Source organism: Mugil cephalus, chromosome 18, assembly GCF_022458985.1.
Source record: "Mugil cephalus isolate CIBA_MC_2020 chromosome 18, CIBA_Mcephalus_1.1, whole genome shotgun sequence".
NCBI lineage: Eukaryota > Metazoa > Chordata > Actinopteri > Mugiliformes > Mugilidae > Mugil > Mugil cephalus.
Genome location: NC_061787.1, coordinates 1473836 through 1498020, shown reverse-complemented (window position 1 = coordinate 1498020; position 24185 = coordinate 1473836). Strand labels below are relative to the sequence as shown.

General features: G+C 40.6%; 1 protein-coding gene and 1 long non-coding RNA gene across 7 annotated transcripts in view; both read right to left on the bottom strand.

The window, feature by feature from the left end:
• The window catches only part of LOC124995628 (serine/threonine-protein kinase 17A-like), a 98869-nt gene that overhangs the window by 11826 nt on the left and 62858 nt on the right, over positions 1–24185 (bottom strand). The gene's annotated exons all lie outside the window — the stretch shown is intronic.
• Positions 1399–2324, bottom strand: LOC124995635. Its single transcript, XR_007110740.1, has 2 exons — positions 2277–2324; positions 1399–1532 (listed from the first exon to the last, which is right to left on the bottom strand). It is a non-coding gene; the product is annotated as an uncharacterized LOC124995635 (long non-coding RNA).

Below are 24185 nucleotides of genomic sequence, written 5' to 3'. Positions count from 1 at the left end.
ATTTTTTTTCTATAGTTCCCAAGATAATAGAGTTTTGCTTTCTATCCACACTTTTCTCCTCTCATCCCTGACTTATTCATTTCCTTGGCCAGTTTAGGCCCCACATTGACAAGTTTTTTTCTAACAATATTATTCAGAATATTCCATATACTTTTTGTATTGCTTTTATTATTCTCTAATATTTTATTATAATAATCCCTCATAACATTAGATTTGTTTTTTTTATTTCTTATATTTAATCTCTGTCTCTTCTGTTCTGTGCTTTATACAATGCCATTAAAGATTATTTATTTTTCTGACAAGCATTTTGCAGTCCCTCATTCATAATTGTTGAGAAAAGACCTCTACTATACATGACTTCCACAAATTCATCTGTCATTATATATCGGCTGTTTTTCCTTTAGTAAATATCCTTTCCATAGTTTCTATAAAAGTTTCAATTTTGAGACCCAGGTTTCCTCTATTTCCTGGAAGCTTCCCACTGATTCTCTGAATGGACTCTGATAGATGTTGATGAGCTGCAGTTCCTCTAGAGGCCACCAGACGGCGCTGTCTCATCATTTACTCTGGGAATCCCTTCATCTCCACAAATAAAGTCAGTTCACTTTGAACAAGATGATCAGTTCCACTCTCCTAACATCAGACTGTCTGAGCCCTGCATGTCTTCAAAGGCTCAAGGTTCTATTAAATGTAAAGTTTTAAGGTGGCATTAATATATTAAGGTGGTATTAAAGTTAGGACATTAACATGAGAAGCTGCTGACTTACATGTAAATTTTAGGCCTGATATTTTTTGATGGTGATCTGCTGTTGGCCATTTTTACCCAGCTGATTATGTGTCAATATTTTTTAATGCACATTCTGTGTCAATTGAACAAAAATTACAGGAGGAGGTTTAATGAGTTTTACACTTTTTTAAGTGAGTGATGGATAAATAAGGTTAGACATGTTCAATATTTATTACAGTGCAGGAGATGTTTCTTTACCTGCTTGATAGTTTCGACTGAGACTCCAGTCTTCCTCAGAAGTGTCATTAGTCCTTAAATTAAATTCATTATAGACGGAAACAACAGAACACGTCCAACATGAGTCTGTAAAGATGAAGTTCTCCTTTCAGAAGAGTCATCACATGATGATTGGAGGCTGATTCCATCTGACATGTTCCTATTTTATTTCTACGGCCGCAGCAGGAATACACCAATCATAGCACATACACACCTATCAGCTGATTGTGTTCAAGCATCCAGCACATAACACCTCCACTGAAACCCAACAGAAAAGTCCAAATAGTTTTAGATGTTGATCAGTGGAGTCCATAGAGCAGCAGGAGCACAAACACATGTATCTGCTGAGTGAGAGAAACTGAACACTGGCTGCATCACTGGGAGAAGAATGTTTGTGACTGAGCTGCTCACTTCTTCATCAACATCAGCATTTATCTGCAGTCAGAGTCTCTGTCCACACAAGCTGCTGCTGCTGCTGCGTCAACCTCTGGATCATCAGGACACAGCTCATCCTCCTGTTTACCACCACCTGTAGAGAGGAGGAGAAAGGAGAGAGGAGGTGAAGGAGTGTTTCCCTTCATCATCACATCCAGTAGAAAGAGCAGCAGGGACTTGAGTCCTGTTCAGAGCAGCAGTGGAGCAGCTGTGGAGCTCAGCCAGCTTCCTTTCAGCTTCATGTTAACGTGTTGGAGTGAACACCACACAGACCTGCAGAGACTTTTAGCATCAAGTCTGTTTCCTCTGCACATTTCACTAAGAAACTGCTGAGAGTCCTGAACGCTTCATTACTGCACCAACACTTTAGTGATGGATTTACTGCTGCTCCATGGAAACAAAGATCAGCTGACTAAGAAACTCATGGTTACTAAATGTAACGCTGCTTCTGTGATGTGCAGGCTTCAGTCAGACTGATCTCAGAGCTGTGATCAGTTGTTGATCAGATGTGATGAATGACCACCACTGTCTCTATACATCTTGGAAGGCTGTCAGCTGGAATCCAGCTTTATTTCCTGGACACATCAACACAACAACAACAGTCGTCTTCACATCAACTCAAACACATGATACACAACAAGCTTCTGGCTCATCTGATTGGCTGACTGTTGTCTCTCCTCTCTGTCTTTGTCCAATCCTGAAGCCTGTCTCCATTCTCCTCTCACAGCTTCCACTGAGAAGCTGCAGGTTTACAGGAAACACTGGATCTTTGATACTAACATGTGTTTAGGTCGATACTGATGAAAGCTGCATGGACTGACTGGAACCCTCTACTCACCTCAGAGTCTCCAGTTTATAGTCTGGACTCTCCACAAGATCAAGAAGCTGCTTCACATCTGAATCCTTCAGGTTGTTGTTACTCAGGTCCAGATGTTTCAGATGGGAGGGGTTGGACTTCAGAGCTGGTCCCAGAGAATCACAGCTGATCTTTGACAAACTGCAGCCCCACAATCTGAATAAAGAATAAAAGATGTAGATTAAATCTCCTCTCCATGTCTGAGTGACTTTGTCCTTGTGTTATTGTGGATCTCCATCATGTCTTCTACAGACAGTAATATGTGACAGTGTGAGGTGTGTGAGCTCCTTCCAGCAGCTGTGGTTCAGAGAGAATGGACTGATACATGGATCACAGCAGGTTTGACTCCAAATGAAATGTGAGTGAATGATGATGAAACAGCAGGAAGCTCAGACACTAAACACACCTCAAACACCTGCATCTGAACACATGATCTCATCTGTGTGTGTTGAGCAGGAATGATAGCATCAACATTATACATTATACAAAAGTATTAGGTCAGCTTTTAGTCAATCTCAATCTGCTTTTATTGCAGCTGAATCTATGTTTTTATGTGAGAAAACACTGGATAGTTTTGTCCTGGTTGATGCTAAGGTGCTGGAGAAAGTTATCTCTCAGTTAAAAGCAGCAACCTGCCTTTTAGATACTATTCCTGCACCATTTTTAAATCCGTTTTAGCTGAGGATGTTTTGAATATTTGAACTTCTTCTCTTCAGACAGGAGTTTTCCCAAGTGCTTTTAAGACAGCCTGGTCAGGCCTCTTCTGAAGAGGAATCATTTAGACACTGTGATGCTCAATAATTACAGGCCAGTGTCTAATCTGACATTTTTAAGTCACATTTTACAGAAAGTGGTTTTTAAGCAGTTGAATGATTTTATGAAAACTCACAGTTTGTATAGAAACTTTTCACTTTGGTTTTTGGACAAATCACAGAAGTGAAAGTTTCCTGATGAAGGTTTTAAATGAACATGGACAAGGAGAAAAACACACACACACACACACACACACACACACACACACACACACACACACACACACACACACACACACACACACACACACACACACACACACACACACACACACAGTCACACACACAGTCACACACACAGTCACACACACACACACACACACACACACACACACTCTCTGATCACCAAAGGACTTATTGAGCTGTTTTGCTCATGATTATTTCTGCTTGAGAATTAACTTTTACGTTCATGATGATCTTAATGTGGTTGAACTTGAGTTGAATTGCTTATTGATATATATTTAATTTGAATATCTGAGGATTGAAGCTGTAATCAGCCTTGTTTATACTTAAAAGAAACATTAATCCCTGAACTGAATGTTTTTGTTTTCCTTGTGGTGCCAGTTTTGTAGGGAGGCAATAGCTGGGTCTTTTCTTGCTTCTCCAATTATCTTCATGAACATGAAACTAGAAATGATTTTTCTGACAGTGTGAATCCTGTCAGGCGCCCATCGTTCATATTTTGTGTGTTTGGAGAGGCATCTTTTCAGTTTCATGGCCCACGTCTATGGACCAGCCTGCTGGAGGACGTCAGGGCTGCAGAGGGTTGATATTTTTAAAAAGAGACTCAAGACGAAGCTTTTAATCTTAGCATTTAGTCTTAAATGTCTATTTTAGCTTGATTTACATATGCTGCACTAACACTCTACTTATTTCATTTATTTATGGATCTAATCCAGCGAATATTTATTTATTTATATTTGTATTTACTTATTTAAATTGTATTTATTTAGTTTTTATTGTTATTATTGTTGTTTTTAATCTTTAATTCCAGCTCTAGTGTTTCTCCTCTTTAGGAGCTGATGACACTGTGTGTGTGTGTGTGTGTGTGTGTGTGTGTGTGTGTGTGTGTGTGTGTGTGTGTGTGTGTGTGAATAAAGTTGGTTTGATTTGATTTATACAGTTATTGAAATGAGTTTGTCTTCAGTTTGAGGAACAATAAAGTTGTGGATGAAGATGAATTAGATTCAGTTGGTGATTAAACATATCAGATCTACAACAGTAACAGACAGTGAAACTTACTCCAGAGTCTCCAGTCTACAGTCTGGACTCTCCAGAAAACCACACAGCTGCTTCACTCCTGAATCTTCAGTTGTTGTTACTCAGGTCCAGATGTTTCAGATGGGAGGGGTTGGACTTCAGAGCTGGTCCCAGAGAATCACAGCTGATCTCTGACAAACTGCAGCCCCACAATCTGAATAAAGAATAAAAGATGTAGATTAAATCTCCTCTCCATGTCTGAGTGACTTTGTCCTTGTGTTATGTGGATCTCCCATCTGTCTTCTACAGACAGTAATATGTGACAGTGTGAGGTGTGTGAGCTCCTTCCAGCAGCTGTGGTTCAGAGAGAATGACTGATACATGGATCACAGCAGGTTTGACTCCAATGAAATGTGAGTGAATGATGATGAAACAGCAGGAAGCTCAGACACTAAAACACTCAAACACTGCATCTGAACACATGATCTCATCTGTGTGTGTTGTGCAGAATGATGCATCAACATTATACATTATACAAATTTATTAGGTCAGCATTTTAGTCAATCTCAATCTGTTTTATTGCAGCTGATCTATGTTTTTATGTGAGGAAACACTGGATAGTTTTGTCCTGGTGATGCTAGGTGCTGGAGAAAGTTATCTCTCAGTTAAAAGCAGCAACCTGCCTTTTAGATACTATTCCATGCACCATTTTTAAATCCGTTTTAGTGAGGATGTTTTGAATATTTGAACTTCTTCTCTTCAGGCAGGAGTTTTCCCAAGTGCTTTTAAGACAGCCTTGGTCAGGCCTCTTCTGAAGAGGAATCATTTAGACACTGTGATGCTCAATAATTACAGGCCAGTGTCTAATCTGACATTTTTAAGTCACATTTTACAGAAAGTGGTTTTTAAACAGTTGAATGATTTTATGAAAACTCACAGTTTGTATGAAACTTTTCACTTTGGGTTTTTGGACAAATCACAGAACTGAGACTTTCCTGATGAAGGTTTTAAATGAACATGACAAGGAGAAAACTCTCTGTCTGGTTCTTTTGGATTTGAGTGCAGCATTTGACACAGTAGATGACAATATTCTTTTAAGCAGACTGCACAACATGATGAGTCTCTCATGTAACTGGTTTAAATTCTTCCTCACTGGCAGACAATGTTATGAGTCTATAGATGAACACTCCTCTTGTGAGAAATCCAAACTGGATGGTGGTGTCCCCCAAGGCTCAATCTGAGGTCCAACTCTTTTTAATTTGTACATGCTGCTACTTGGTGGAGTCATCAGGAGATGATACACAGCTGTATATGTCCGTGTCTCCTGATGACCAGGACTGATTGATGTCCTTTTAAATGTATTTTAGATATTAAGACGTGGATGGCAGAGAAGTTCCTACAGCTCAACCAGGACAGAAGTCAGTTTTAGTTATCGGTCTGAGGCTCAGAGAGACAAAGTTTTACCTAAATTACAGACAATGTCTATGTTTCCTGAGAAGAGGTAAAAACCTGGGTGTTATATTGACTCTGAGCTTGGTTTTATCCCTCACATTAAAAAAATAGTAAAAGTGGATTTTAGCAGCTCAAGAACACAGCCAGAGTCCACCCGTTTCTCTCTGGATCAAACACAGAGACGCTGATGCTTTTATCTCCAGTCGTATTGACTATTGTAATGCTCTCCTTTCTGGTCTCCCCAAAAAACCATAAAACCTTTACAACTACTTGAAAACTCAGCAGCCACGTGTGCTGACGAAGACCAGAAGAGAGAGAACATATTACACCAGTTTTAAGATGCTGCATTGGCTCCTGGTGTGTTTCAGGATCCATTTTTAAGGTTCTTTTATTGGTTTCTAAATGTCTGAATGGTCTTGGTCCTCATATTTATCAGCCTTGCAGCCCTGAGCTCCTCTGGTAGCGGCCTTTTAGTGGTTCCTAGAGTCAAGATAAAGAAGTATGGAGAGGCATTCTTTTCAGTTTCATGGCCCACGTCTATGGACCAGCCTGCTGGAGGACCTCAGGGCTGCAGAGGGTTGAACGTTGTGTTGGACGGTCCTCTGTGATGGTGTTTCCTCACTGGTCCATCTGTGCTCAGCCATGTTACTCATTTTATCTTGTGCTCTTTCTATCCATGACCTCCTTTGTGTGTGTGTGTGTGTGTGTGTGTGTGTGTGTGTGTGTGTGTGTGTGTGTGTGTGTGTGAAGGGGGAGGGTTCTTCAGGCTTGTTTTATATTTGTTTGTTCTACGTGTGAAGAACCTTGGGTTGTAATTCATTTGTATGAAAGGTGCTATATAAATAAAGTTGGTCTGATTTGATTTATACAGTTATTGAAATTAGTTTGTCTTCAGTTTGAGGAACAATAAAGTTGTGGATGAAGATGAATTAGATTCAGTTGGTGATTAAACATATCAGATCTACAACAGTAACAGACAGTGAACTGACCCCAGAGTCTCCAGTCTACAGTCTGGACTCTCCAGAAAACCACACAGCTGCTTCACTCCTGAATCCTTCAGGATGTTTCCTCTCAGGTCCAGATGTTTCAGATGGGAGGGGTTGGACTTCAGAGCTGAGACCAGAGAATAACAGCTGATCTCTGACAAACTGCAGCTCTTCAAACTTAATAAAGAATAAAAGATGTGAGTTTGTAAAGTTCCTCCTTTAAATCGTGTGTTCAGAGCTGAAGCAGATTCAGAATGAACAAGTTTAAAGTTAGAAAAGAAATATTAAAGATAAGTTGTTTCTTTAATTTGAAAAAAACAAGATGAGATACAAAATCAAATAAATCATTAAATAACTGATTCAGCTGTAATAAAACATGACTGTTAATTGTTGACCTGCTTTTAATTTGAAAAACTCTAAGGTGGAAATGAAGAGCGTCAGAGTTTCAGAGTCAATCATCCAGTTGAGGATTTTTCTTCTTCTATGAAGCTTTGAAATGTGGAGCTCAACATGGCTCTGCCACAGTCAATGGACTAAACTATAGAAGAAGAAAACCAGACTTTACCATGAAGATCCTCAGTGTAGATCAGTAGAATATCAGGCTGATGTCACACAACTTTACCATCATATTCATCTCAGCACACAAAGAAAACATGGAGTCTGACCTCAGAGTCTCCAGTCTACAGTCTGGACTCTCCAGTAAACCACACAGCTGCTTCACTCCTGAATCCTTCAGGTTGTTGAGACTCAGCTCCAGATGTTTCAGATGGGAGGGGTTGGACTTCAGAGCTGAGACCAGAGATTTACATCTGATCTCTGAACCACTGGAGTCGTCCAGTCTGAATAAAGAATAAAAGATGTGAGTTTATAAAGTTCCTGCTTGAACAGAACAACAACACAGAGTGATAATAAAAGAAATATTCATATTAACTTGATACTAAAAGAAAGAAACATCTGTATTCTTATAAAATAACATTTTGTGTAAACTTCCAGAAAACCTAACTGCACTCAAACTAAACTAAACCTCTACAGTCTGATATCAAAGAACATTTGTCATAGTGCTGAATAATTAATGAGCTTCTACATTTGGGTGGATCACTTATTTTCAGAAATATCACTAACAAATCAAAATCTAATGAAGTAATGACTTTAGGTGGTGGTGGTTTCACAGTGTTGTCCAGCTACTTCCAGATGTGATGCTGCTGTTGGTGCTGTGTCTTTCAACAGAATTAATAGACGGAGGAAAGTTCAGCATGGAAACATCATCAAAGTGGAGACAAAGGAACAACTCAGCTGTGAACTCCCTCACCAACTCTAGAACTGATGGAATAAATATTTCTGTTTTCTGTCACTCTGTGCTGTTCTGTTGAGAAGAAACTGAACCTTTAAATGTCTTTTATTAAAGCTTCACTAGACACAGATTGTCCTCACTTTAGATGAACCCACAGAAATATTTCATTAATAACCTCTAAATGTTTCACAACCACCTGAATTAATCATGAATTAAGTTAAATAATAAGATGAATAAATGTAGATTTAAATAGATAATTAATAATTTACTGACACTTTCTATATGACCTCATGAACCACTGAAAACTCCTAAATAAATACTGTAAATATTTACTTTATTTATAAAAGACAAACTGATCATTAGTAAAGTATGAAAATATAATTATTAAACCTTATAGAGTTGATTATGGATGAGGAATAAATCATTTAATTCTCTACTGATATTTCATAGTGTGTAATTATCATAATGATTTTAGTTCTGTTCTAAATGTCTGACAGACTTTAAGGTGGAAATGAAGAGTGTCAGAGTTTCAGAGTCAATCATCCAGTTGAGGATTTTTCTTCTTCTATGAAGCTTTGAAATGTGGAGCTCAACATGGCTCTGCCACAGTCAATGAACTAAACCACAGAAGAAGAAAGCAGACTTTACCATGAAGATCCTCAGTGTGGATCAGTAGAATATCAGCCTGATGTCACCACAACTTTACCATCATATTCATCTCAGCACACAAAGAAAACATGGAGTCTGACCTCAGAGTCTCCAGTTTATAGTCTGGACTCTCCACAAGATCAAGAAGATGCTTCACATCTGAATCCTTCAGGTTGTTTCCTCTCAGGTCCAGATGTTTCAGATGGGAGGGGTTGGACTTCAGAGCTGAGACCAGAGAATCACAGCTGATCTTTGAAACACTGCATTCCTCCAGACTGAATAAAAGACGAAGATCAAATGTAATGAGACACGTTGTGTTAAAATGAGCAGTCTGACTTTGTCCTTCTGTTATTGAGGATCTTCATCATGTCTTCTACAAACAGTGTCTCCATCTGTCTCTCAAACATCTTAACCCTGACATCAACATATGTAAAGACATGAAGGATGACCAGGAGCTTCCTCCTCTTAAACTATGTAACAGGAGACAGCTCTGTGTGTCTGTTGTGTAGGAAGCTGATTGTTGTGATGTGGGGCAGCTGGTGTCCAGAGTACCAGGGTTACATAGGTCCTGTCTGTCTCATCAGTCTGTCTCTCCTCTTCTTCCCAGACTCTTCACATTCCTGTCTGGTTGTGTTCCTGTAGGTTATCTGTATGTCTCCTACACTCTACAACATTCACACTCATACTCTTCACTCATGAACACCACACACCACAGACTTTACTGACTTCCACATCTCTATGTTGACTCCAGAGGTGGGTAGTAACGAGTTACATTTACTCCGTCACATTTACTTGAGTAAGTTTTTGAACCTTTTAAATCACTATACTTTTGACTTTTCCTTGAGTAGATTAGTGAAGAAGAAACTGTTCTCTTACATTAGGCTACAATGAGCTCGTTACTTTTCCCCCACGTACGCCTCATTTTAATGTTTTATTTTGACAGAGAGCGAGACTTCTGCCAAAGGCTCCACTACGTGACTGTGCTTCACCAATCAAACGTAGCTGTTGTTGAAGAAAAATACTCAAAGTCCTTATTTCAAAGTTTGCTGTAGTGGAGCGTTTATTGGAGAGTGTAGGTCTGGGAAGGTAAGACGACCCAGAGCACTGGAAAATGCACCACATTTACAGATACATCAAGGAAAGGGGTGGAGGTTTATGGAGTCACTGCTGTGATCATAGGAGGGGAGTGGGTTATATGCAAATGGAAAGGTTTTCTAGAGTCTCCACTGAAACAAAAGGCCAGGAGGCTCCAGGTCTGGCACACAGGTGAAAAGGTCACAGATCAAAAGGTGACAAGGAGTTGAACACTCGGGGGTAGGAGTAGGAGACAGCCTGACATCACTGAATTACCTGGCTACCTAAAGTCACATGAGGATGTGACCCTTTGGACAACAGCAGCAGGATGAAAACGGTCAAAATCAACGGTCGGCAATGGAGACGCAGACGAGGAGGAAACCCTCGGCCTCATGTTGAAAGAATGTTTGCCTTAGAAAAAGTGCAGCAGCTACATCATGCGGTGTCTTCAGTGTCTACAACACAAACGGACATTTCACTGAAATGTGCGTGATTTATTTTTCATTTATTATTATTTTATTTTTTATTGAAGTACTTGAATTAAGTAATTAATTAATTATTTTTAATTTATTTTATTGACAGGATTAACTCTAATTTACCTAAAGATGATTATTTTGTATTTTTGTCTGATTGAACGCTTGTGTTAACAATAAATCAGACGTTACTCAACAGTCACTCAGTACTTGAGTAATTTTTACACCTAGCACTTTTTACTCTTACTCAAGTAATTATTTGGATGACTACTTTTTACTTTTACTTGAGTCATATTATTCTGAAGTAACAGTACTTTTACCTGAGTATAATTTTTGGCACTCTACCACCTCTGGTTGAGTCTGAATGTGGTTTGGTAAAGTATTCTTTAATCTCCTGGTGTGTCTTCCTGTTGTTGTGACCACTAGAGTCAGGTCATGACATATGACAGATGTATGTTTGTGTCTCTCTCCAGATGAGTCTGAGGTTATGGTTCTGTTCAAAGTTTCCTCTTGTTGAGATTATTTCTTGTTGCGTTAGTGCTGCTCTGGGGGGTTCAGGACATGTGTTGGAAAGCATCTTGAGAAAGTTATTGACACTATATAAATAAAATGGAACTGAACTGAATAATCCAACATCAACCAATGAGCCACAAATCAGTGGTTTTCAAACTGGAGTCATCTTCAACACCTGCTGGTCCTGTAGTAGCTGCCACCCCAACACTATGAAGTTATACATGAAAATAAATCAAACATCAGATCTACAACAGTAACAGACAGTGAACTGACCTCAGAGTCTCCAGTCTACAGTCTGGACTCTCCAGAAAACCACACAGCTGCTTCACTCCTGAATCCTTCAGGTTGTTGTTACTCAGGTCCAGATGTTTCAGATGGGAGGGGTTGGACTTCAGAGCTGGTCCCAGAGAATCACAGCTGATCTCTGACAAACTGCAGTAACTCATTCTGAATAAAGAATAAAAGATGAAGATAAAATCATGAATGATTCAGTCTCTCTCAGACTAACACTGAGCTGCTGCTGATGCTTTTATCTCCTGTCGTCTGAATTATTGTAATGCTCTGCTCTCTGATCTTTCCAAAACGACAATTTCCAAGTTATAATTGTTACAAAATTCAGCCTCTCGTGTGCTGACGAGGACCAGAGGGTGGGAGCACATTACACCAGTTTTAATATCGCTGCATTGGCTCCCCGTGTGCTTCAGGATCGACCTCAAGGTTCTTTTAGTAGTTTTTAAATGTCTTAATGGTCTTGGGCCTTCTTATCTGTCTGACTTACTTTTACCGTATCAACCCTCATGAACCCTGAGGTCCTCCAGCACCGGCCTTTTAACCAGTGTTGGGCACGTTACTTTTAAAAAGTAATTAGTTATAGTTACTAGTTACTTCTCCCAAAAAGTAACTGAGTTAGTAACTGAATTACTCCACTATAAAAGTAACTAGTTACCAGGGAAAGTAACTATTGCATTACTTTTCTTAAATATGTCTAATAATTTGATATTTTTCTTAGCAGGTTTCATCCAGTTGCATATAGAATTGTATAGACACACACTTACACAGAACTTTTAATATTTATTGCCCCTCAGACTCCAACTGGTAACATATAAGGCTTTCACATCGGCTAAAGTCCCGGGTCGGACCTCCACCTGTGAGAGCTGCGTGCCTGTTTTTTCCTCCCTCATACGTCATCGCGTTCATTGCAGATAAAGTTTCAGTTTGTTGATGACCTGAAGAATGGACCCGTCAAACCCCCGCTCTTTCTAAAGGCTGATATTAGAATAAATCACTGTGTCCTGCACAGAGCCCGATATCTGCCTCCAAATCCCCCTTTTCTGGGATGCAGAGCGCTGCCATGATCATTAAAGTGGGAGATCACTATACAAGCTGGATATAAACACAGTCCCCGTTCACCTATGTGCTTCCATTAACCATCATGTAACAACACATTTCATTTGTTTGAAAAAAAAAAAAAGGAACCACAATCTCTGCCCTTCAGAGATCAGTCTTTATGGGAGAAGATAAGAACTTGTTTTTGAGCTGAAGCTTCTACAATGATCCAGTCTGTCAGGCCGTCGAGTCAGAATGTAACAGGCAGATATGAGTCAGAGAGAAAAAACCGGGTCGACCCGGTCCAACCGGTGACGGCTCACAACTTTTCCTCCACGTTCAGCAATGATGCCGCTTCCCTCTGCTAGTTTGCTGTGGGTGTGATTTGTGTATAAACTGAACACTGCCTGAGATTGGCTTATCGTGAAAGCCTACTGCACCTTAGCCAATCATCATCACCTATGCGGTTGTTTGGCCCCTCCCTCCTCTCCTCGACAACAAAAAAGAAAAGAAAAAAGAAAAACCAGCTCCCGTGGCTGAGAACCAAGTAACGCGCCCCATTTAATTTTCAGTAACAGAAACAGCGTTATAAAGATGGAAACAGTAATGAGTTAGGTTACCCCGTTACTGAAAAAAGTAACGCTGTTTATTTTAACGCCGTCATTCCCATCACTGATTTTAACCAACCACAAGTTAGATCTAAGACACACGGGGAGGCAGAATTTAGTTATTGGCCCTCGACTGTGGAACAGCTGGAGAACCTCAGGGCCACAGAGACTCTGTATGTGTACATATGTGGTGGTGGTTTCTTGATGATTTATAGTTTTGTCTGTGTGAAGGACTTTGGGCTGCTGTTTTTGGTACGAAAAGTGCAATATAAATAAAGTTTGATTTGATTTAGATGTGTTCAGGTTTTAAATGTTCAGCTCAACATTACTGTGTCCTAACAGCCTTTAAGCTTCATTGACTTTAACATTTTCTACAGTTTCTGCTACAAACACTGTTCTTGAACTAAAGGACATTTACAGATTTATGGAGGAAAGTTGTGGATGAAGATGAATTAGATTGAGTTGGTGATTAAACATATCAGATCTACAACAGTAACAGACAGTGAACTGACCTCAGAGTCTCCAGTCTACAGTCTGGACTCTCCAGAAAACCACACAGCCGTTTCACTCCTGAATCCTTCAGGTTGTTGAGACTCAGGTCCAGATGTTTCAGATGGGAGGGGTTGGACTTCAGAGCTGGTCCCAGAGAATCACAGCTGATCTCTGACAAACTGCATCTCTTCAATCTGAATAAAGAATAACAGATGTAGATTAAATTAGGGATGGCTCGATACCACTGTTTCACACGCGATATCGATACTGGAGCCTTGTGGATCAGCCGATACTGATCTGATTCTTTCTGTCACTCTAAAAGTTGTTAATACATTGATGTAATTTGCTTGATACTGACATCTAATTACACCACGTTCACTGTACAACTATTCTGGTTCCCTAAAGAAAGAAGGAAAATCTGTGACCACAACTGAAGTTATGTGTAACTGCTGTGACTTTATTAAAACCTGAAGCTCAAACAGCTTTTAACAGCATTTGTAAACACAACGGACCCAGCTGCACCATTCAAATGTTTGACATGAAATAAAAGTGCATCTTGGTGCAAATATTTAAATTAAATTAGAATAATTGCAGTGTATAAACAGGTATGGTAGGTACATGTAGGTAGAAGTAAGATACACATGGTTTCTTAAGACACACAATCAAAACAAAAAATCTCTAGGCTATACACCTGATTTGCTGCACCAAAATAGAGAAAAACAAGAGTAAACAGAGATTGTACAATAAGTGTCACAATTCCAATATTCTCATCATGTTCACTGAAATCAATAAAACAGTTCAGAGATGAACTCACTCACCTGTTTCTACCTGAATGGGATTAGTGTACCAGAGATGCTGTGCCGGTTTGGTTGCTGATAGCACAGCTCCAAATGTTGTACCAAACCTCAAAACCCCACATATTCCACTACACAAAGTGGTTGATCATCCAGCAGAATGAACTCAACAGTTTTCTTTGTTATCATTTTGTCCTTGGTGCTCTCTGGAGTTACTTTTACACTCTTCTGTAGTGTTTCCTGCAACGATGGTTGCCACGGTTCGCTTTTTTTTGCACTCGCCTGTAATAAGTCTCTGTACACCTTCCCATGATGTGTGAACAGATATTTTATTAAGTTTGTCGTGTTAAAATACCCGGTTTTGCTGCCACTCCTTGAGACACTCGTTTTGCAAACGTTTTGCACTCGGCTGTTTTACTTTTCTCCTCCGAAAGTAATTTCACACAGCACACATGACTACAGCTCTGCAGGTTTTCTGTTCACGTGACAAAAACACAGGCACATGGAAACCATGGCAACAGCTCGTCTGTGTTACGGCATGTCGCACAAAGGGAAGTTGAGGATATATGAGATAGTTTGGGCTCATGGATCGGACGGGGTCTGATAAAAAAAATCGATACCTGATCCAGTCAATTTGGCCGAGATCAGACTCAATATCGATCCAGTGGATCAGATCATCAGTAGATTAAATCATGAATCAGATGTGTTCAGGTTTTAAATGTTCAGCTCAACATTACTGTGTCCTAACAGCCTTTAAGCTTCATTGACTTTAACATTTTCTACAGTTTCTGCTACAAACTCTGGTCTTGAACTAAAGGACATTTACAGATTTATGGAGGAAAGTTGTGGATGAAGATGAATTAGATTCAGTTGGTGATTAAACATATCAGATCTACAACATTCAGTGCGTTTACATGCAGAGCTTAATGGAGCTATGCTCAAAATTCTGCTTTCTGACTACAGTCTTTGTCCCAGTTTACATGCAGCGGAAGAAAATCTAATAACTGATGGGAACATTTCCTCCTCCTCAACACTATGTGGCGATATGTGTCTTTTCAGTGGGTTAATACCACATTGATACGGCCCGCTTTCTGGTTGACTTATTACATCATATATTAAACAACAACCATAGGGATAATAGTTCATTTTTCAATCTTGTATATAATGTTCATGCTACTGGATAATGAGAACTCCAATTTTAAACGTGGTTACATGCACTTAAGTTCTCCTGTTACCGACTGATTAAGACAATAATTCGTTCTTTTCATGCGCAGGTAAACGTACTGAGTAAGAGACAGTGAACTCACCCCAGAGTCTCCAGTCTACAGTCTGGACTCTCCAGAAAACCACACAGCTGCTTCACTGCTGAATCCTTCAGGCTGTTGATACTCAGCTCCAGATGTTTCAGATGGGAGGGGTTGGACTTCAGAGCTGGTCCCAGAGAATCACAGCTGATCTCTGACAAACTGCAGCTCTTCAATCTGAATAAAGAATAAAAGTGGGCTCCCGTGAAACATATGATGTTGAAAATCCCAGAGAGAGATCGGTCTCTTATGGGAGTAGACCAAAACTACTTTGCTTCTGTTTCCAGTCACACTCTGGTTGTGGTAAACTACCTCAGCAGTCACAGCTGCCCTGGGGCAGGCTGATGGAAACATGGCTGCTAATTTGCACCTACAGCCTCTCCTACCACCACCAACATCACTCACTCGCAATCATACACCTGGAGGCAAAAGGTGGGTGAAGGAAACAACGGACAGACTAGGAACAGGGTGGAATCAAACCGCCAACCTTTCAGTTATTGGATGGCCGCTCTACCTCCTGAGCTACTGCTGAACACAATGTGAACGGAATAATGCGAACAATGCGAGCCGATCAAATCTCTGGTCGATTGCCGGGTCATTCGTACGATGTGAAAGGGGCTTTAGACTGCTCAACAACATCAGTAACTGTCTGTGACTGAACATTTATCAACTAAAGAACATTTGACACATCAGTCAATGATTTAAACTGTGTTACCTCTCAAGGTCTTAACCTGAGGAGACTGGTTACTATGTGTAAAATAATAGTTCTTTATTCAAAAATAACTAATGAAACGCTGGCAGCAAAACTACACACAGACCAGACCCAGCAGCCACAAACAAACTCAAAGTGGAATAACTGAACTAAAGACGCCACCTGAGGGAACAAAGACACTGGATTAACAGACAAAACAATTAACCAGAAACACCACCACAACTGAGGGGAGAACATGAAAGATTAATACAACCTCCTTTCCACTGAAAAGAGTAACTAGCACAGCACAGACAAGAAATGCAGTAAAGAAATGGTCAAATAAAGCAGCTCCAACAGCTCCAGTCAGTGAACTGACCTCAGAGTCTCCAGTCTACAGTTTGGACTCTCCAGTCCAGCAGACAGATGCTTCACTCCTGAATCCTCCAGGTTATTATTACTCATGTCCAGCTCTGTCAGATAGGAAGGGTTGGACTTCAGAGCTGAGGCCACAACTTCACAGTGAGTCTCTGAGAGTCCACATCCAGTAAATCTGTAATTAGAAAACATATAAACCTGTTATAAAATCAGATCATTTCCATCTAGATCCAGACTGAATGAGTATGAAACAGAGTGATCATCTGATGATGCTGTCTTCCAGGTCACTGCTCGTGAGGTTGACTGGTGGTGCAGAGAGTAGCTGGAAGTGTCTATGAATCCTTTTTGTGTAATGTGAACTGTGAGAGTGTGTGTTACATCTTGAGTATTGACTGACCTTGCTGTGTAGTCAACACACTTTGATAGTTTTCGATGTCACAATTAACCGCAGTATTAAGCGCTACAATTAATTGATCGTAACGTTTACTGAAAACCGTCAGAAAATAGTATTCCGGGACCATAGTTAAGGGCAACTCAAACGGAACGAAAACAGAGTTACGCAACACCCACGCAGTGTTTCCAGCGGCGGGTCACCAATCCTAAATCCTAGCCGCCGCTCCTTCAAATGTAACGGGTACTCGCGACCACTAAGGCAAACAACAGATAACTATCTTATTCAGTATCTACTCTTTGGGGTTCTCAATCTACCGGTTACCACCGGTCACTTTGTAAACTTCCTCAAGTGTCTCGATCCGCTGGACGGCGCTCGGTTTATCAATAAAGAACGAGGTTACTGTGGCCCAGAGGTTTAACACCACATGTCTGTTTCTGTTTATTATCTCCTCTTTTGAGCGCTGACGTTCTCGCTACACGCTGGTCTGTTGACAATATCACATGATGTTGGTAACGCTACACTTAAATTATCTGATGTTTCATCGAGTTGTTTTGTGTTTGCTCATGTGTATGTGTGTGCAAATACAAATATTGTATCATATAATAAGTAATATAATTATATTTTAGCATCAAAATATATAAATGAAGGAAACTTTAAGACCTTTAAGGAGTGTTCATGTGATTTTACATATGAATAGATATGTGAAATCAATCAACGCATGATCATCGCGATTATCGTAATATCAGGATAAACTCTCTGACAATAATGGTACTAAGGAAAACTGTAATCATGACATCCCTAAGTGGGACCTCAGCTCCCAGGCTCCGCCCACCCTTAGCTGCCCCTCGCTATGCCTGATTCTTAACGGTCAGACCTTTCTCCCTCTCGAAAAAACACAGTATGCCTATTCTCCTTTCTAGCAGATGAGGAATTTGCTTCAATCCGTTTTTCCCCATCAGCAGCTGCTAAGCATTTCAGAACCTGGTTGTGACGCCAGGTATATCTCCCTTGGGAGAGACTAACCCTGCAACCTGTCAGAATGTGGCTAAGTGTACATACACAAGAACATATTGGGCAGGCAGCATCCTCCCCTAACCACTGGTTTAGGTTCTGGGGAGATAGCAGCACATCATAAATCTGATTCTACCAGCCTCCATGCTCCACAGCTCTCTCCACTTCAACTACCTTTTACTCCACTAGCTCCACAGCATTCTATTATGCTTTCATTGAAAATGTGATAACCTTCTCCTTTACATGTTGGTTTCATTCCACTACACTGCAGTATAGAAACCACCTGCTGAACATGGTGAAGGTCTGCTCTAATATAATCAGGCAGCCTGTTCATCCCCCTCACTGTCCTGTGTGATCAACAGACAAAGATTTTACAGGATTCTTCCAACATTCTGTGTCTGAGTTTGAGTGGCTTCCCTCAGGATGCAGAGGAGGAGGACTAGGTTTGTCCCCAGAGCTGTCCAGCTCCTCAGTTCAGCTGCTTAAGTCTGAACAAAGAAAGCTAAATGCACTTGAATACTTGCACTTTTTAAAGTACTGTTATGTTCTTAAAATACTGTCATGTGCTTTTTTAATCTGAATATGCAATTGTGTGGCCTGTTCTGTTTTGTATGTCCTTTAAGCTGTTGATGTAAAGTGATTTGAATTGAAATGAATTGGACATCTGAATGATTTTGTTAATGATCAGGACTCACCGAGCCTTTCTGCAGTTCCTCACAGCTGAGATCAGTCTCTGTCGTCCCTCATCTGATGTGTTGTACTTCTTCAGGTCCAACTCATCCAGAACCTCCTCTGACATCTGCAGCATGTAGGCCAGAGCTGAGCACTGGATCACAGAGAGTTTCTTCTTTGATCTGTTCTCTGACTTCAGGAACTCTTGGATCTCCTGATGAACTGAAAGGTCGTTCATCTCCATCAGAGAGTGGAAGATGTTGATGCTTCTGTCAGGAGACATTTTACTGTTCCTTCCATCTTTATTTTTTTTTCCTTCAGCTTGTTGTGGTTTGGGGGTGCCATGGATGGATTTTTCTGAGCTGTTCTCTGTTCTGAAGACCAGCAGGACCTTTTCCCCGTTAAGTTTACGTCTGTGTGGCTTGGACAAACAAGAGATTGAAGACACATGAAGAGAAGCGAACCAAACAGGTCCAGGTGTAAACACCATTTTTAAAACTGCAGTCGGAAGAGGTATTTGTCTTCATGGCATCACAAATAGAATAGAGTTACCCCCCCTTTGAGTAGTAAACTTAGTGTGAGACCTGGATGAGTGTGCTCCACAGGAAGTTCTTACAGTATAACCTCTATCTTCCTTCTGGTCGTAACCTACAAGTCAACACATGTAGGGGATTGATTGGCTGCTAGCGGATGCCAGCCAGAGAACTCCTGAATTTCCCCCTCTGATGGTACATGACAAATCAGTAAGAGACTGCTTTCTGGATAAGATAAAAATCACATCTCTCTTTTGAAGTATAAATCTACTGTACAAACTCCTGAGGTACACTGAGGCAACCCTCTGTCATCAATCTCCAGACCCCCCAGCCCCATCCCAGGTGCTCTGTCTTGGGTAGAACATGGAGGTTTCCTTCTCCAGATGTTCAAACGCCATGCCTGCCCCTTACTTCAGAAGAACTTCCTGTCACCCTCCTCAGCTCCTGTGGACCACTCATTGTCCCTCATGGTATTTGTTCTTCTTCCTCTTTGTCATGAACATCATCAAAGTCAGTGATACAGTCCAGTCCAGGGTCTTGGTCGAGCTCTCCTCTCTAGCTTCCTGTAGTCAGCATGTGCTCCAGTAAACTGTAGAGTGATCCAGCAGAAAGAACTGGGACTGCACACAGGATGTGTGAGACTCCATGAGGTTTGACTGTGGGAAAATGATTCTGCTGGAACAGCTCTTTATCACTGAAACCTTCTTCCTGAAGTACTCCTCCTTCTGGCGTCAGTGAACTCTACTTCTGTACCCTGTCAACACTTTAGTTGAGGGATCTGATTGGCTGCTGCAGATCTGGAATGTGATCCAGAACCAGAGCCAGGGAAGCAGACATAGCTTCACCTCGACTTGAGGTTTGTCAGCAGCACGTGACTGATGCCTTCTGTTGTTGACATCAAAAACACAATCTCATGTTGTTAAGTCCAGTGAAAGTCTGCTTTCATCAAGGCCATCAAAGATGAACAAAGTTTGCAGACAGCCAGCTGCTCTGCTGTAAACCTTCTGTAATGTTGGATGGAAAACATGGAGCAGCCTGAGAAGACTGTATGCTCATCTTTGATCAGTTCAGCTCCCTGAACGAAAGCACAATCACCACACTGACATCTTGGTTTTCCAAACACCTTGTCCCAGTCCAGAGTGAACTTCTGCACTGAGAAGGTTTTTCCAACGCCAGCGACGCCTGATAGGTCAGAACCACTCTGATGTGTCTCTGTTGGTCAGGTGAGGCTTTAAAGATGTCGTGGCACCTGATTGGAGTGTCATGGAAGGCGCACTTCATCTTGGAAGCTTGTCTCAAGCTGCTTCACCTCATGTTGGGTATTAACCTCTTCACTTGTCCCTCTGTTGATGTACAGCTCATGTAGATCCTGTTGAGGGGTTCCTTCTTTCTTACATCAGTTCTTCAGTCACACGTTATTCCTCCTCAGACTGATCTTTGTTCATTAAAAACATCCGCAGACCAACATCTCTGGAAGAGAAGAACAAACTTGAGCCAAAAAATCTCTCCCTGTGAAGTCACAATGAACAAAAAATTTGACTTTAATATTTGTGTAAGAGTTTTCTTCCATATAACTCATTTTTAGAGGAAACATGAAAATGTTCTTTATTCTAACAGCTGTTGAAGGGCTGTTCAGTGTTTGATTGAAGCAGTTTGTCTGCAGCTCTACATCAACAGATCACTGTGGTCGTCTCCCTTCACAATCAGTACTCTAAGGATGATCCAGTAATTAAAATAATTGCACATATGTTCATCTCTTGTTTTATCACTGCACTACCACATTTCCTTTAGCTGTTTCTCATAAAAGCCTTTAGATTTATCACATACAAGTATAGATTAGTTTTATCAAACAGTAATTAACAGAATCATTATATAAAATGAGGCTGGTATTGAACCAGGGAAAGAAAAACATGATGAACAAAACTATAAAAGAGTGGTGAGATGTTAAAGTTTACTTGTTCTGTTCTTTTTCCACACTGGGGACAGAGGTGTCCTGAAAGCGACTGTAGTATGAGGTATGCACGTCTGAGAACCAGGCCCACAGCTGGTAGAGACTGGATACTTAGACCCTGAACAAGCACAGCAGACAGTGCTCGCTCCACAGAAACATGAACTCCTTTCTCTTCTGTCAACACATTCTTCATCATTAAAACAATTCACATTATAACATTTGAATCACTGTCCAGAAGCAGGACGCTCACAGAGCAGGAAATTTGAATTGACTCTTTGTTTCAGTTTGATAACACAATAATTTTTCTGTCTGTTAGGGATGGAACGATTGTTTTTACAAGATTCGTATCGGCGATAGCGTGTGTTGCCGATTCAATTTAAGTGTATTTTAGGCATTTATAAACGTACATCCACAAGCGAGTCAGTGCTTGGAGATCAATTCAGTAACATTTTCCAGGCAAAAATAACAGTTGGCTGAATGAAATACTAGCTTGTCTCATTCATTTAGGAGTACCCCAACAACCCATTTTTGTTATTAAAAACCCATCCTAAAACACCACCATAACTCATTCAAATTTCTTTTCTTTTTTTTCTATGAGGCAAATAATCACGCCGCATGTCTCCGAACACCAGATGTCATGTCTCCCAACCTGAGGTAATACAAAATCATCTTGGCCCCTATAGTCTATATGGCGGTTCTTATCGACTGTGTTTACAGTATTTTAAACTTCTCTACAAGTGTCTCCTCGCTGTGGTGGTAAATTTTATGTCACATTTAATTGAAGTTTTCTCTGGCCACCTGTAGTTATAAACATAAATGCAAATGAAATTTGGTAAACACGAATCAAATTAAACCTCATTAATAACTATCAACATGGAGTCAATATAACATTGAATTTGGAACAGAATGATTTAAAGAGTCCCGTGAAAAAGAGGAGATAGCTCAGACGGGTTGGGGGTTCCAGGTTCTCCACTGAATATGGATTTTGGGTGTCACTCTTATGACATAACTGGAGTTGTAACTTGTTTTCTGTCGGGTCTATACTCTGTAAAACAAACCTTTAATTACTCATAAAACTGAAAATTTAATAAAAGCACTTTAGGTCGAAGTTAGACTCCAAGAGGCCGTGAATATTGAAGGGGACCTGCCGTATTTATTACAGCTGATAATAGTCGACTGTAGAGATGGGACAATATTTGCTTTTTTTCACTTGTATTAGTATCGGCTGATACGCAGGTGTGTTCGCCGATACATATACATGTGTATTTTCCCCAGCAGCATTTATAAACAGGCACATCCACAGGCAGCCCTGTGCTGCTGGAGATGCTGAGGACCTGTGCAGCCCATACATTCCCCCTTCCCACTGGCAGAGTACGTGCAGCTGGAAGCTGGAAAATGCTTGTACTCATAGGCGTGTGCAGTATCCCCCAACACACCACTTTTTGGTTATTTAAAAACAAAATAAAACACCAACACATTAACCTCATTATCAACAGTGTTAACTTTTACTGTTGTTATTAAGTAGAGGTTTGCTAGCTAATCAAAATCGGCAGTATGTATTGGCCGTCTGCCAACGCTGATGTAATAAAAATCAGTATCGGCCCTAAAAGATCTATATCAGTCGATCTCTAGTCGATTGTGTATTAAAATGTTTTTAATTCCTACAAATTTCCTCCAGTCTGGATGTGAATACTCTCACATTTAAGCTGAGAGTCTGTAGTCTCTGAGACCACCTTTAGTTTATAACTATAAGCTGAATAAACTTTGGTAAACAGCTGGAATAAAAAAACACTTCAGTTAAACTCAATCAACCACTGGGGACAGAAAATACCCTGGAACTGACAGAAGTGATTAAAATGAGTCGTGAACAAGTTGGTAGTAGTTCTCTTACTTTGTGTCTGGGGGTCCAGGTTCTCCACTGAAGTATGGAGGATGATCGTTGGACCTGTCACTCTTCATAGACAGACAGCTGGATACTGTAGACTCTGCTCTCTGTCGGTGGTACTGACCGCTGCAGAAACAAATATAATAATGTTTTATTCTCATCAATAACTGAAAATCTCTAAGGTAAAAATCACTTCAGTAGAAGTTTTATTTATTTTTTCTTCCAAGATGGCGGCGTGAGCAGTTGCAGTGGCCCAGTGCTCTTCTTTAATTAGCAGCTGATAATAGTCGACTGTAGAATCGGCCAGTTTGCTTATTTTCACTGGTATCAGTATCGGCTGATACGCAGGTGTGTTCACCGATACATATACATGTGTATTTTCCCCAGCAGGATTTATAAACAGGCACATCCACAGGCAGCCCTGTGCTGCTGGAGATGCTGAGGACCTGTGCAGCCCATACATTCCCCCTTCCCACTGGCAGAGTACGTGCAGCTGGAAGCTGGAAAATGCTTGTACTCATAGGCGTGTGGAGTATCCCCCAACACACCTCTTTTTGGTTATTTAAAAACAAAATAAAACACCAACACATTAACCTCATTAGCAACAGTGTTAACTTTTGCTGTTGTTGTTAAGTAGAAGTTTGCTAACTAATCAGCTCCAAACATCGGCTCAGAAAAATCGGCAGCATGTATCGGTCGTCTGCCAACGCTGATGTAATAAAAATCAGTATCGGCCCTAAAAGATCTATATCGGTCGATCTCTAGTCGATTGTGTATTAAAATGTTTTTAATTCCTACACATTTCCTCCAGTCTGGATGTGAATACTCTCACATTTAAGCTGAGAGTCTGTAGTCTCTGAGACCACCTGTAGTTTATAACTATAAGCTGAATAAACTTTGGTAAACAGCTGGAATAAAAAAACACTTCAGTTAAACTCAATCAACCACTGGGGACAGAAAATACCCTGGAACTGACAGAAGTGATTAAAATGAGTCGTGAACAAGTTGGTAGTAGTTCTCTTACTTTGTGTCTGGGGGTCCAGGTTCTCCACTGAAGTATGGAGGATGATCGTTGGACCTGTCACTCTTCATAGACAGACAGCTGGATACTGTAGACTCTGCTCTCTGTCGGTGGTACTGACCTCTGCAGAAACAAACATAATAATGTTTTATTCTCATCAATAACTGAAAATCTCTAAGGTAAAAATCACTTCAGTAGAAGTTTTATTTATTTTTTCTTCCAAGATGGCGGCGTGAGCAGTTGCAGTGGCCCGGTGCCCTTCTTTAGTTAGAAGCTGATAATAGTCGACTGTAGAAATCGGCCAATATTTGCTTTTTTTCACTGGTATCAGTATCGGCTGATACGCAGGGTTGTTCGCCGATACATATACATGTGTATTTTCCCC